The sequence below is a fragment of the Phocoena phocoena genome, chromosome X (genome assembly GCF_963924675.1).
Source record: "Phocoena phocoena chromosome X, mPhoPho1.1, whole genome shotgun sequence".
NCBI classification, from domain to species: Eukaryota; Metazoa; Chordata; class Mammalia; order Artiodactyla; family Phocoenidae; genus Phocoena; species Phocoena phocoena.
The window spans coordinates 65688643-65701553 of record NC_089240.1 but is presented as its reverse complement, the minus strand read 5'-3'; the positions used below and the strand labels follow the sequence as shown (position 1 = coordinate 65701553).

At 39.5% G+C, this 12911-nt stretch overlaps 1 pseudogene across 1 annotated transcript; it reads left to right on the top strand.

The window, feature by feature from the left end:
* Positions 1-10844: 10844 nt before the first annotated feature.
* Positions 10845-11466, top strand: LOC136142157 (guided entry of tail-anchored proteins factor 1 pseudogene; annotated as a pseudogene). The gene has a single exon (XR_010657822.1). The product of XR_010657822.1 is annotated as a guided entry of tail-anchored proteins factor 1 pseudogene (transcript).
* The last annotated feature ends 1445 nt before the right edge of the window (positions 11467-12911 follow it).

Genomic DNA, 12911 nt, shown 5'->3' with positions numbered 1-12911 from the left:
CTCAGGGAGCAGGATTTATGATTTTTCCCCCTTTACCTCTTTTTGTGAACGTGTATGTGTATGCTTCTGTGTAAGATTTTCTCTGTATAGCTTTGCTTCCAACATTTGTCCTAAGGTTCTATCCGTCCCTTTTTTTTTTTCTAAATATTTTTTAATTCAATAACTATATTATACTTTATTTTATTTTTACTGTATCATCTTTCTTTCTGTCTTTTTTCCTTCTTTCCCTACTTCCTTCCTTCCTCCCTCCCTCCCTCCCTCCCTCCTTTCTTTCCTTCTTTGCTTCTTTCTTCCTTCCTTCCTTTCCTCCTTTCCTTCTTTCTTTCCTCATACTTCTACTAATTCTGTCTACTTTTTCTCCCTTTTATTCTGAGCTGTGTGGATGAAAGGCTGTTGGTGCTCCAGCCAGGAGTCAGGGCTCTGCCTCTGAGGTAGGAGAGCCAACTTCAGGACACTGGTCAACAAGAGACCTCCCAGCTCCACATAATATTAAATGGTGGAAATATCCCAGAGACCTCCATCTTAACACCAGCACCCAGCTTCACGCAACGACCAGCAAGCCACAGTGCTGGACAACCTATGCCAAACAACTAGCAAAACAGGAACACAACCCCACCCATTAGCAGAGAGGCTGCCTAAAATCATAATAAGGCCACAGACACCCCAAAACACACCACCAGACGTGAACCTGCCCACTAGAGAGACAAGATCCAGCCTCATCCAGCACAACACAGGCACTAGTCCCCTCCACCAGGAAGCCTACACAACCCACTGAAACAACCTTAGCCACTGGAGACAGACATCAAAAACAACGGGAACTACGAAAGTGGAGCCTGCAAAAAGGAGACCCCAAACACAGTAAGATAAGCAAAATGAGAAGACAGAAAAACACACAGCAGATGAAGGAGCAAGATAAAAACCCACCAGACCTAACAAATGAAGAGGAAATAGGCAATCTACCTGAAAAAGAATTCAGAATAATGATAGTAAGGATGATCCGAAATCTTGGAAGTAGAATGGACAAAATGCAAGAAACAGTTAACAAGGACCTACAAGAACTAAAGACGAAACAAGCAATGATGAACAATGCAATAAATGAAATTAAAACCACTCTAGATAGGATCAATAGCAGAATAACTGAGGCAGAAGAACGGATAAGTGACCTGGAAGATAAAGTAGTGGAAATAACTACTGCAGAGCAGAATAAAGAAAAAAGAATGAAAAGAACTGAGGACAGTCTCAGAGACCTCTGGAACAACATGAAACGCACCAACATTCGAATTATAGGGGTTCCAGAAGAAGAAGAAAGAAAGAAAGGGACTGAGAAAATATTTGAAGAGATTATAGTTGAAAACTTCCCTAATATGGGAAAGGAAATAGTTAATCAAGTCCAGGAAGCACAGAGAGTCCCATACAGGATAAATACAAGGAGAAACACGCCAAGACACATATTAATCAAACTGTCAAAAATTAAATACAAAGAAAGCATATTAAAAGCAGCAAGGGAAAAACAACAAATAACACACAAGGGAATCCCCATAAGGTTAACAGCTGATCTCTCAGCAGAAACCCTACAAGCCAGAAGGGAGTGGCAGGACATACTGAAAGTGATGAAGGAGAAAAGCCTGCAACCAAGACTACTCTACCCAGCAAGGATCTCATTCACATTTGATAGAGAAATTAAAACCTTTACAGACAAGCAAAAGCTGAGAGAGTTCAGCACCACCAAACCAGCTTTACAACAAATGCTAAAGGAAATTCTCTAGACACGAAACACAAGAGAAGGAAACGACCTATAGTAGCGAACCAAAAACAATATATAAAATGGGAATAGGAACATACATATCAATAATTACCTTAAATGTAAATGGACTAAATGCTCCTACCAAAAGACACAGATTGGCTGAATGGATACAAAAACAAGACCCTTATATATGCTGTCTACAGGAGACCCACTTCAGACCTAGAGAAACATACAGACTAAAAGTAAGGGGATGGAAAAAGATATTCCATGCAAATGGAAACCAAAAGAAAGCTGGAGTAGCAATTCTCATATCAGACAAAATAGACTTTAAAATAAGGACTATTAAAAGGGACAAAGAACGACACTATATAATGATCAAGGGATCGATCCAAGAAGAAGATATAACAATTGTAAATATTTATGCACCCAACATAGGAGCACCTCAATACATAAGGCAAATACTAACAACCATAAAAGGGGAGATCAACAGTAACACATTCATAGTAGGGGACTTTAACACCCCACTTTCACCCATGGACAGATCATCCAAAATGAAAATAAATAAGGAAACACAAGCTTTAAATGATACATTAAACAAGATGGACTTAATTGATATTTATAGGACACTCCATCCCAAAACAACAGAATATACATATTTCTCAAGTGCTCATGGAACATTCTCCAGGATAGATCATATCTTGGGTCACAAATCAAGCCTTGGTAAATTTAAGAAAACTGACATTGTATCAAGTATCTTTTCCGACCACAACGCCATGAGACTAGATATCAATTACAGGAAAAGATCTGTAAAAAATACAAACACATGGAGGCTAAACAATACACTGCTTAATAATTAAGTGATCACTGAAGAAATCAAAGAGGAAATAAAAAAATACCTAGAAACAAATGACAATAGGGACACAACGACCCAAAACCTATGGGATGCAGCAAAAGCAGTTCTAAGGGGGAAGTTTATAGCAATACAAGCCCACCTTAAGAAGCAGGAAACATCTCGAATAAACAACCTAACCTTGCACCTCAAGCAATTAGAGAAAGAAGAACAAAAAAGCCCCAAAGCTAGCAGAAGGAAAGAAATCATAAAAATCAGATCAGAAATAAATGAAAAAGAAATGAAGGAAACGATAGCAAAGATCAATAAAACTAAAAGCTGGTTCTTTGAGAAGATAAACAAAATAGATAAACCACTAGCCAGACTCATCAAGAAAAAAAGGGAGAAGACTCAAATCAATAGAATTAGAAATGAAAAAGGAGAAGTAACAACTGACACTGCAGAAATACAAAAAATCATGAGAGATTACTACAAGCAACTCTATGCCAATAAAATGGACAATCTGGAAGAAATGGACAAATTCTTAGAAATGCACAACCTGCCAAGACTGAATCAGGAAGAAATAGAAAATATGAACAGACCAATCACAAGCACTGAAATTGAAACTGTGATTAAAAACCTTCCAACAAACAAAAGCCCAGGACCAGATGGCTTCACAGGTGAATTCTATCAAACGTTTAGAGAAGAGCTAACACCTATCCTTCTCAAACTCTTCCAAAATATAGCAGAGGGAGGAACACTCCCAAATTCCTTCTACGAAGCCACCATCACCTTGATACCAAAACCAGACAAGGATGTCACAAAGAAAGAAAACTATAGGCCAATATCACTGATGAACATAGATGCAAAAATCCTCAACAAAATACTAGCAAACAGAATCCAACAGCACATTAAAAGGATCATACACCATGATCAAGTGGGGTTTATTCCAGGAATGCAAGGATTCTTCAATATACGCAAATCTATCAATGTGATAAACCATTTTAACAAATTGAAGGAGAAAAACCATATGATCATCTCAATAGATGCAGAGAAAGCTTTCGACAAAATTCAACACCCATTTATGATAAAAACCCTCCAGAAAGTAGGCATAGAGGGAACTTTCCTCAACATAATAAAGGCCATATATGACAAGCCCACAGCAAACATCATCCTCAATGGTGAAAAACTGAAAGCATTTTCACTAAGATCAGGAACAAGACAAGTTTGCCCACTCTCACCACTCTTATTCAACATAGTATTGGAAGTTTTAGCCACAGCAATCAGAGAAGAAAAGGAAATAAAAGGAATCCAAATCGGAAAAGAAGAAGTAAAGCTGTCACTGTTTGCAGATGACATGATACTATACATAGAGAATCCTAAAGATGCTACCAGAAAACTACTAGAGCTAATCAATGAATTTGGTAAAGTAGCAGGATACAAAATTAATGCACAGAAATCTCTGGCATTCCTATATACTAATGATGAAAAATCTGAAAGTGAAATCAGGAAAACACTCCCATTTACCATTGCAACAAAAAGAATAAAATATCTAGGAATAAACCTACCTAAGGATACGAAAGACCTGTATGCAGAAAATTATAAGACACTGATGAAAGAAATTAAACATGATACAAATAGATGGAGAGATATACCATGTTCTTGGATGGGAAGAATCAACATTGTGAAAATGACTCTACTACCCAAAGCAATCTACAGATTCAATGCAATCCCTATCAAACTACCACTGGCATTTTTCACAGAAATAGAACAAAAAATTTCGCAATTTGTATGGAAACACAAAAGACCCCGAATAGCCAAAGCAATCTTGAGAACGAATAAAGGAGCTGGAGGAATAAGGCTCCCTGACTTCAGACTATATTACAAAGCAACAGTAATCAAGACAGTATGGTACTGGCACAAAAACAGAAAGATAGATCAGTGGAACAGGATAGAAAGCCCAGAGATAAACCCACGCACATATGGACACCTTATCTTTGATAAAGGAGGCAGGAATGTACAGTGGAGAAAGGACAGCCTCTTCAATAAATGGTGCTGGGAAAACTGGACAGGTACATGTAAAAGTATGAGATTAGATCACTCCCTAACACCATACACAAAAATAAGCTCAAAATGGATTAAAGACCTAAATGTAAGGCCAGAAACTATCAAACTCTTAGAAGAAAACATAGGAAGAACACTCTATGACATAAATCACAGCAAGATCCTTTCTGACCCACCTCCTAGAGTAATGGAAATAAAAACAAAAATAAACAAATGGGACCTAATGAAACTTCCAAGCTTTTGCACAGCAAAGGAAACCATAACCAAGACCAAAAGACAACCCTCAGAATGGGAGAAAACATTTGCAAATGAAGCAACTGACAAAGGCTTAATCTCCAAAATTTACAAGCAGCTCATGCAGCTCAATAACAAAAAAACAAACAACCCCATCCAAAAATGGGCAGAAGACCTAAATAGACATTTCTCCAAAGAAGATATACAGAATGCCAACAAACACATGAAAGAATGCTCAACATCATTAATCATTAGAGAAATGCAAATCAAAACTACAATGAGATATCATCTCACACCAGTCAGAATGGCCATCATCAAAAAATCTAGAAACAATAAATGCTGGAGAGGGTGTGGAGAAAAGGGGACACTCTTGCACTGCTGGTGGGAATGTGAATTGGTTCAGCCACTGTGGAGAACAGTATGGAGGTTCCTTAAAAAACTACAAATAGAATTACCATATGACCCAGCAATCCCACTACTGGGCATATACCCTGAGAAAACCAAAATTCAAAAAGAGTCATGTACCAAAATGTTCATTGCAGCTCTATTTACAATAGCCCGGAGATGGAAACAACCTAAGCGCCCATCATTGGATGAATGGGTAAAGAAGATGTGGCACATATACACAATGGAATATTACTCAGCCTTAAAAAGAAATGAAATTGAGCTATTTGTAATGAGATGGATAGACCTAGAGTCTGTCATACAGAGTGAAGTAAGTCAGAAAGAAAAAGACAAATACCGTATGCTAACACATATATATGGAATTTAAGGGAAAAAAATGTCATGAAGAACCTAGGGGTAAGATAGGAATAAAGACGCAGACCTACTGGAGAACGGACTTGAGGATATGGGGAGGGGGAAGGGTGAGTTTCGACAGGGCGAGAGAGAGTCATGGACATATACACACTAACAAACGTAGTAAGGTAGATAGCTGGGGGGAAGCAGCCGCAAGGCACAGGGATATTAGCTCGGTGCTTTGTGACAGCCTGGAAGGGTGGGATGGGGAGAGTGGGAGGGAGGGAGACGCAAGAGGGAAGACATATGGGAACATATGTATATGTATAGCTGATTCACTTTGTTATAAAGCAGAAACTAACACACCATTGTAAAGCAATTATACCCCAATAAAGATGTTTAAAAAAAAAAAAAATTCGAAAGCAGCAGTGGAATTAAATTGTCGAAAAAAAATAAAGTTCAACCTGCTTTTGCTCTTATTCTATTATATTTTACTGAAATATATGTTTGGCTTTGGGGATTTAATGTGTTAGCCTGGCCCCACATGATATTTTGCATTCTATTTAAAGGCATGAAAGAGCTCTCATCCACCAAATTCTATCCCCTTCACCCACCCTTGACATTATATATCAAAACCACCACTTTTTTCTGAGTAGCCCCTCCCTCATTGACTCACCTGCCAATACAGTTCCAAGCCCTTAGAACACTTTTGTTGTTATAAATTCAACTAAATTTTATTCATAGTAGTTGGGAAATATATGTACTAATTAAGGAGATTTTATGGTTAACCAAGTGTAATGGCGATGTGACATTTCACTCAGAACCCCCTCTTCAGAACTAAGGCACTCATTTCTAGCTGCTGGGAATATTGGTTGCCGACTGCTCACACTGAGTACCTCCTCAGAAATTGTCCTGTGTTGAAGGGAGCTGCCTTGCCTAAGGTCATGCCCCCTTCTCAGGGGCAGCCTACATGCAGTGATTGCTCAATGAAGGTGACAAAGGCCTAGTTTCTTTTCTTCATTTCAGGACATTTCTGAAGGACCATCTCAGTCTGTGAGATTGGTTGCGACCTCTTTGCAGCTTCTCCCTCTCTATCCAATCCTGATTTCCTTACTCCTTTACAGGTGTTGTTCCCAAAAGCAGCCCCCAATAATCCACCTACACACAAATCTCAAACTCAGAGTCTGTTTCCCAGGGAACCTTGGGAAAAATTCAAAGATGACTCCCATGATCTTCACCTTCTGGTATTCACATCTTTGTATTACCCTCTCCCCTTGAGTGAGTGGGGCCTGCAACTTGCTTCTAACTGATGGAATATGATGAAGATGATGGCATGTCACTCCTATGATTAGATTACAATGTAGATATAAGACTCCCTCTTGCTGGCATGCACTAGAGAGACTCCCTTGCTGGCTTTGAAGTAAACTGTCATATTGTGAAAGGGACTATGGAGAGGGCCACATGGAAAGGAACAATGGGTGGCCTCTAGGAGCTGAGAGCAGCCGTTGGTAAATAGCTAGCAAGAAAACAAGAACCTCAGTCCTACAACTGTAAGGAGATGAAGTCTGCCAACATTCTGAGAAAAGTGGATCTTTCCTTAGCTGAACCTCTGATGAGACTGTCACCCTGGCCAACACCTAGATTGTAGTCTGGTGAGACTTTGAGCAGATTACCCAGCCAAGATGAGCCCAGGCTCCTGACTTACAGAAACTGTGAGATAATAAATGGGTGTTGCTTTAAACTGTTGAATTTGTTACACAGCAATAGAAAACTAATATACCAACCTATGACACCAAGAGCTAATACATACACTTGTAGAAAGAGTCAAGGAAGACTGGAGAATGAGAAGCCTTCATGGTGTACAACATTTGATTTTGAAATTATATCAAACTGTTCTTAGAGATATCTCAAGTTGTAGAGAAAATCTTTTGATGGGGATTCTATTTTTAATTAGGTAACTTGACATTCTGCTCCAGAATGGAATGAAGTTGACACATCCTAAAATTTTTCAGTATCTAAATTTGTCAAAACAGTCAAAGGAATTAAAAGTAGAGATAGGGCTTCCCTGGTGGCGCAGTGGTTGAGAGTCCGCCTGCTGATGCAGGGGACACGGGCTCATGCCCCGGTCTGGGAAGGTCCCACATGCCATGGAGCGGCTGGGCCCGTGAGCCATGGCCGCTGGGCCTGTGCGTCCGGAGCCTGTGCTCCACAACGGGAGAGGCCACAGCAGTGAGACGCCCGTGTACCGCAAAAAAAAAAAAAAAAAAAAAGTAGAGATAACTTAATGGACAACATTTTGTCTTATAAAAATATTAGTCAAGGAGAGGTACTCTGAATGGAGGCAAAAAGACAGAACCTATGAATATATTTGAGCTGAAGTATATATACTTTCTAATAAAAATATTAGTATTGAGAATGTTTTCCATTTAGTAGAATTTTCTTCTTCTCCTGTAGAGGGTGTTTTCTCAGTTAAAAACATTGTGATGAGAATCAATTGAAGATGTTTGCAATTTCAAATTTATTAACCATAAAATGCAACTGTGAAAGAAATTGCGGGCAATTTTATGAAAAGATTTAAAACATTATGACCATATTGGAAAAAAATACGTTTTCAGAAAAATATTGGTAACGTGCTCTTAGAGACAGGTGTGGCTAAGAAACTGATTAAGGTATGTGAATATATACCAAAAAAATTCTGCTTGTGTTATTTTTTAATGTTCAGATAATCAATATGTGTTTTTTGCTTTAATGTACAGTGATATATGTTGTTTTTATTTTTAGAAAGAATTTTATTTTTGAAATTAGTTTTTAACAGAACTGTTTTATAGCCTACCAATATAATAAAGCTAACTTGTTGATCAGTAGGTAAATATTTCATATATACTGAATTGCTTTAGTGCCTCCTTTCACTCTCTAAAGTATTCCAGTTTAGTTAATATGGTCTCCCTAAGGCTTTAGGATCTTTTCTTTTTGGCTTTATCCCTATCCTTTAGGTTAGCAGTCTCTATAACCCAGATCTCATTTCATATGCAAACTTCATCTTCTGCAAATGTAAAAGGTCACTTATTTGGGCCGCTTAAGCTATCCATTCTTTATCACATTCAAGTGGGATAACAAGGAAAGGGATGCAGGAAGTTCAGAGGTATAAACAGGTTCTTGTTTTTGTTCTCTGGGAGGCCTCTTTTTGCCAATTAATTCATTAACAAGCCCCAAGAGTTGCCTCAGAAAAAGATTGATATCTCCAAGGACATGTGAGTAAAGCAATGAGAAAAGAACAAGTAAAAGGAAAAAAAAAACCCACACACATATGAGAACACATACAGAGAGAGAGAGAGAGAGAGAGAGAGAAGCTCTAACAAACAATAAATATGATTCTGAGGGGAAAAAACACCAAAATTGTGAGGGCAGGAAGGTAAAGCCTATATGAACCCTAGACACCTTTGCATTAGTCCCCTGGAGAGAAGAGTTTATGCCATTCTTCAGGTTACAGTGCCTCACTGTTGCAGGGAGGGGGACCCCTTCCAGGGCCCAAGAGTGAACTCTTGTCTAACACTTGGAAATGAATTGTCCAAGGCGGCACGTGCTGACAGTGCAAGAGACTTTATTGGGTAGGGGCGCCCGGGCGGAGAGCTGCAGGGTAAGGGAACCCAGGAGGACTGCTCTGCCATGTGGCTCACAGTCTCAGGTTTTATGGTAATGGGATTAGTTTCTGGATTGTCTCTGGCCAATTGTTCTGACTCAGGGTCCTTCCTGGTAGTGCGCGCATCACTCAGCCAAGATGGATTCCAGCAAGGAGGATTCTGGGAGGTTGGTAGGACATATGGACTGGCGTCTCCTTTTGACCTTTCCTGAATTCTTCCGGTTGGTGGTGGCTTGTTAGTTCCGTGTTCCTTATCAGGACCTCCTGTCATAAAATAACTCATGCAAATGATTAGTGTGGTGCTGGCCAGTTTCTTTCAGTGCTTCCCCTAACACCAGTACCTTCAACATTGGAGTCCTTTGCATCAGGCCACCATTGTAGTAAAGACCATTTCCCCCTATTATCTAATAGAACTCCTAAGTTGTAGCCAGGTAGATGGCTATCCAGCAAGAGACTACATTTCCCCATCTCCCTTGTGGCTTGGAGTGGCCAAGTGACCAAGTTCTGGAAATCATTGTGAGCCATTTCCACATTGTGACACTGAAAGGGAAAGTTCATGCTTTCCTTTGGCCCTTTTCCCCATCTGCTGGCTAAGAGCTGCCAAAAGATGAAGCAGCCACCTTGGACCCAGACATGGCAGAGCTTCCTTACCAGCCCTGGACCACTTACCTCTACTCTGTTAACCTAAAAGAGAAACCAACTTCTATCTTGTTAAACTACTTGTGTACAATCTTGGGTCTTTTTCTTATAGTACCTGCACCCTCCTTAATAAAACCATGCTGAGCTAAACTTGCAAAATTTTAAAAGTACACACCGAGTCACTGGAACATGAGTAGACAGACCAATGGGACAAAAGAGAAAGTCCATCATAGAACCAAATACATACAGAAAATTAGTACAAAATCAAATCAGTGGGGTAAAGACGGACTTTATTTTTTACATGAATAGTGTTGACACAACCAGGTATCTATACTATAGAAAAAGATAAAGTTCCATCTCTTCCTCACACCATACAGCAGGTTAAAACTCTAAGTAGAATGAAGATTTAATGAATTTACCCTTTGAGCCAACAGTTTCATTTCTGCAAATTTATTCACGATAAGGACATAGCTGCACTTTATGGATAATGTATGTACATTTTCTCATTGTTTGTAATAGCAAAAGACAGGAAAAAAACTTGTGTCTACCAATAAGGGATTAGATTTTTAAAACTATAGTATATAATTGAATGTTATACTATACGAAGTTGTAAGAAAGAATGAGAAAGCTCTGTATTTTCAGGATGTACTTAGGTGAAGAAAGCCAGATGCAAAATAGTGTATAGTACTATGCTACCTTTTGTATAAGAAAGGGGAGAAATGAAAATATATATTTATTTTTGCTTGTATCTGTATAAAGAAACACTGAAAGGATATATCAGAAACTAATAAAATGGTTAGCTATGAGAATGGAAAGAGTGGGGTAGATGGGGACAGGAATGGGTATGGGAGTTCTAAATCTAAGTATTATGTAAGTAATAATTATTACTATTAAGTATTAATAGGCAGTGCGCAGGCACGGCGGCGCGCCTCTGCGGGGCGCTGGGCTCACTGCGCACGCGCGGCCATCAGCTTGGTCCCAGGTGGAGCTGTTTTAGCCGAGCTGGCGCCGCCGTGAGCCTCCGAGATGAGCGCGGCAGAGGCTGACCGCTGGGCTTGGCTGCTGGTGCTCAGCTTCGTGTTTGGGTGCAATGTACTCAGGATCCTCCTCCCGTCCTTCTCCTCCTTCACGTCCAGGGTGCTGCAGAAGGACGTGGAGCAGGAGTCTCAGATGCGAGCAGAGATTCAGGGTATGAAGCAGGAGCTCTCCACCGTCAACGTGATGGACGAGTTTGCCAGATACGCCAGGCTGGAGAGAAAGATCAACAAGATGACTGATAAGCTCAAAACTCACTTGAAAGCACGGACAGTTCAGTTGCCTAAGATAAAATGGGTTATAAGTGTTGCTTTCTACATATTGCAAGCTGCCCTGATGGTCACACTATTCTGGACATACTACTCTGTCCCTGTGACCGTGGTGCCGAGTAGATGGATAACTCCACTAGAACGCCTGGTAGCATTTCCCACTGGAGTAGCAGGGCTTGCAGCAAAGGAACTGACGCCTAGAGAACTTACGTGTCCAGTGTCACCGAAATGTGAAGTAGCAGGGCTACAGTTCAACCCAAGCCTGCCTCAGTAATCCAAGCCCAATACCTGGGGTCTGATACCCCACTTATTGAAACACCACCTCTGGTTCCCAAATTCTGTGACTCCTTTTCAATTCACACTATGCTTAGCCCCTCTGCAGCATTTCCTGCTATCGGCCATTCTTTCACTTCTGAAAGAATTTCTTTTGGGTTTTAAAATTAGTACATGTCATCGTAGAATGATTAGAAATATAAGAAAAAACTTTTAAAAAGACTCAGTAGCTATGGATAACCCCTCTTAACATTGTGGTATATTTTTTCCAGTCTTTTTTTCTATTTATTTTTGTATGGTTAAGGTTATCTGGCACATACAATTTTTTACCCCTCTTATTATGTAAACATTTTCTCATATCAATAAATTTCTTCAGATAGGAGATGGATGTGCTGCTGGCTGTGCTGAGAGGGCAGCTTAATAAGTTTCTTTATTAAGGAAAAAATATATATATATATTTGTATTTGTTTAATGTCAGGAAGTACTTGGTTAACTCTATCACTATTGCTTATTCTGAGGTATCTCCATATTTTAAAATATCAGTATAAGAACATTTTTCTATATTGACCTTTAATTAGATTTCCACCATGAATTGACTTTAAATACTTTAGACTGATGAACAAAAAAGTTCTGTTAAGAAGTCTCTTCTGTATCAGTGCTAAAATCCAAGTACCATGAGCTCCAAGACCAGTGGCAGTGCTGGCACTCTATTTGGTTCTGTCAAAGTCCCTTACATCCTTTAGGACCAAGCCCATTCACCCATATTTGTTCAATTTATAGCTGCAGTTCCTGTAGTAATTCAGCATGTATCACAGACACACTGTATATATCTACAAATTTTTAAGCCTAACTGCTTGAGAACAAAAGTTGAAATAAACATAGAGGGAAAATATTTAGTTTCAGGAGGCAAGATTTTACTGAGCTAGATGAATACAAAAATAAACGATATGATGTTTGTGCTTTTTTATAAATAAATTTATTTTATTTATTTACTTTTGGCTGCATCGGGTCTTTGTTACTGCACGCGGGCTTTCTCTAGTTGCAGCAAGTGGGGGCTACTCTTCGTTGCATTGTGCATGCTTCTCACTGCGGTGGCTTCTCGTTGCGGAGCATGGGCTCTAGGCGTGCTGGCTTCAGTAGTGGCTCGCGGGCTCTAGAGCGCAGGCTCAGTGGTCATGGCACACAGACTTAGTTGCTCCACGTCATGTGGGATCTTCCTGGACCAGGGCTTAAACCCATGTCCCCTGCATTGGCAGGTGGATTCTCAACCACTGTACCACCAGGGAAGTCCCTGTTTGTGCTTTTTAAGAGGTGGTTATGTCACCTAAATATTTATGCACAATTTCTGAGAGTTCAATATGTATATATACATATAAAGAGGTGACATATACATATATTTTTAAATATTGAGTCAATTTAGCATTAATATTTGTGTAAAGTATGTAT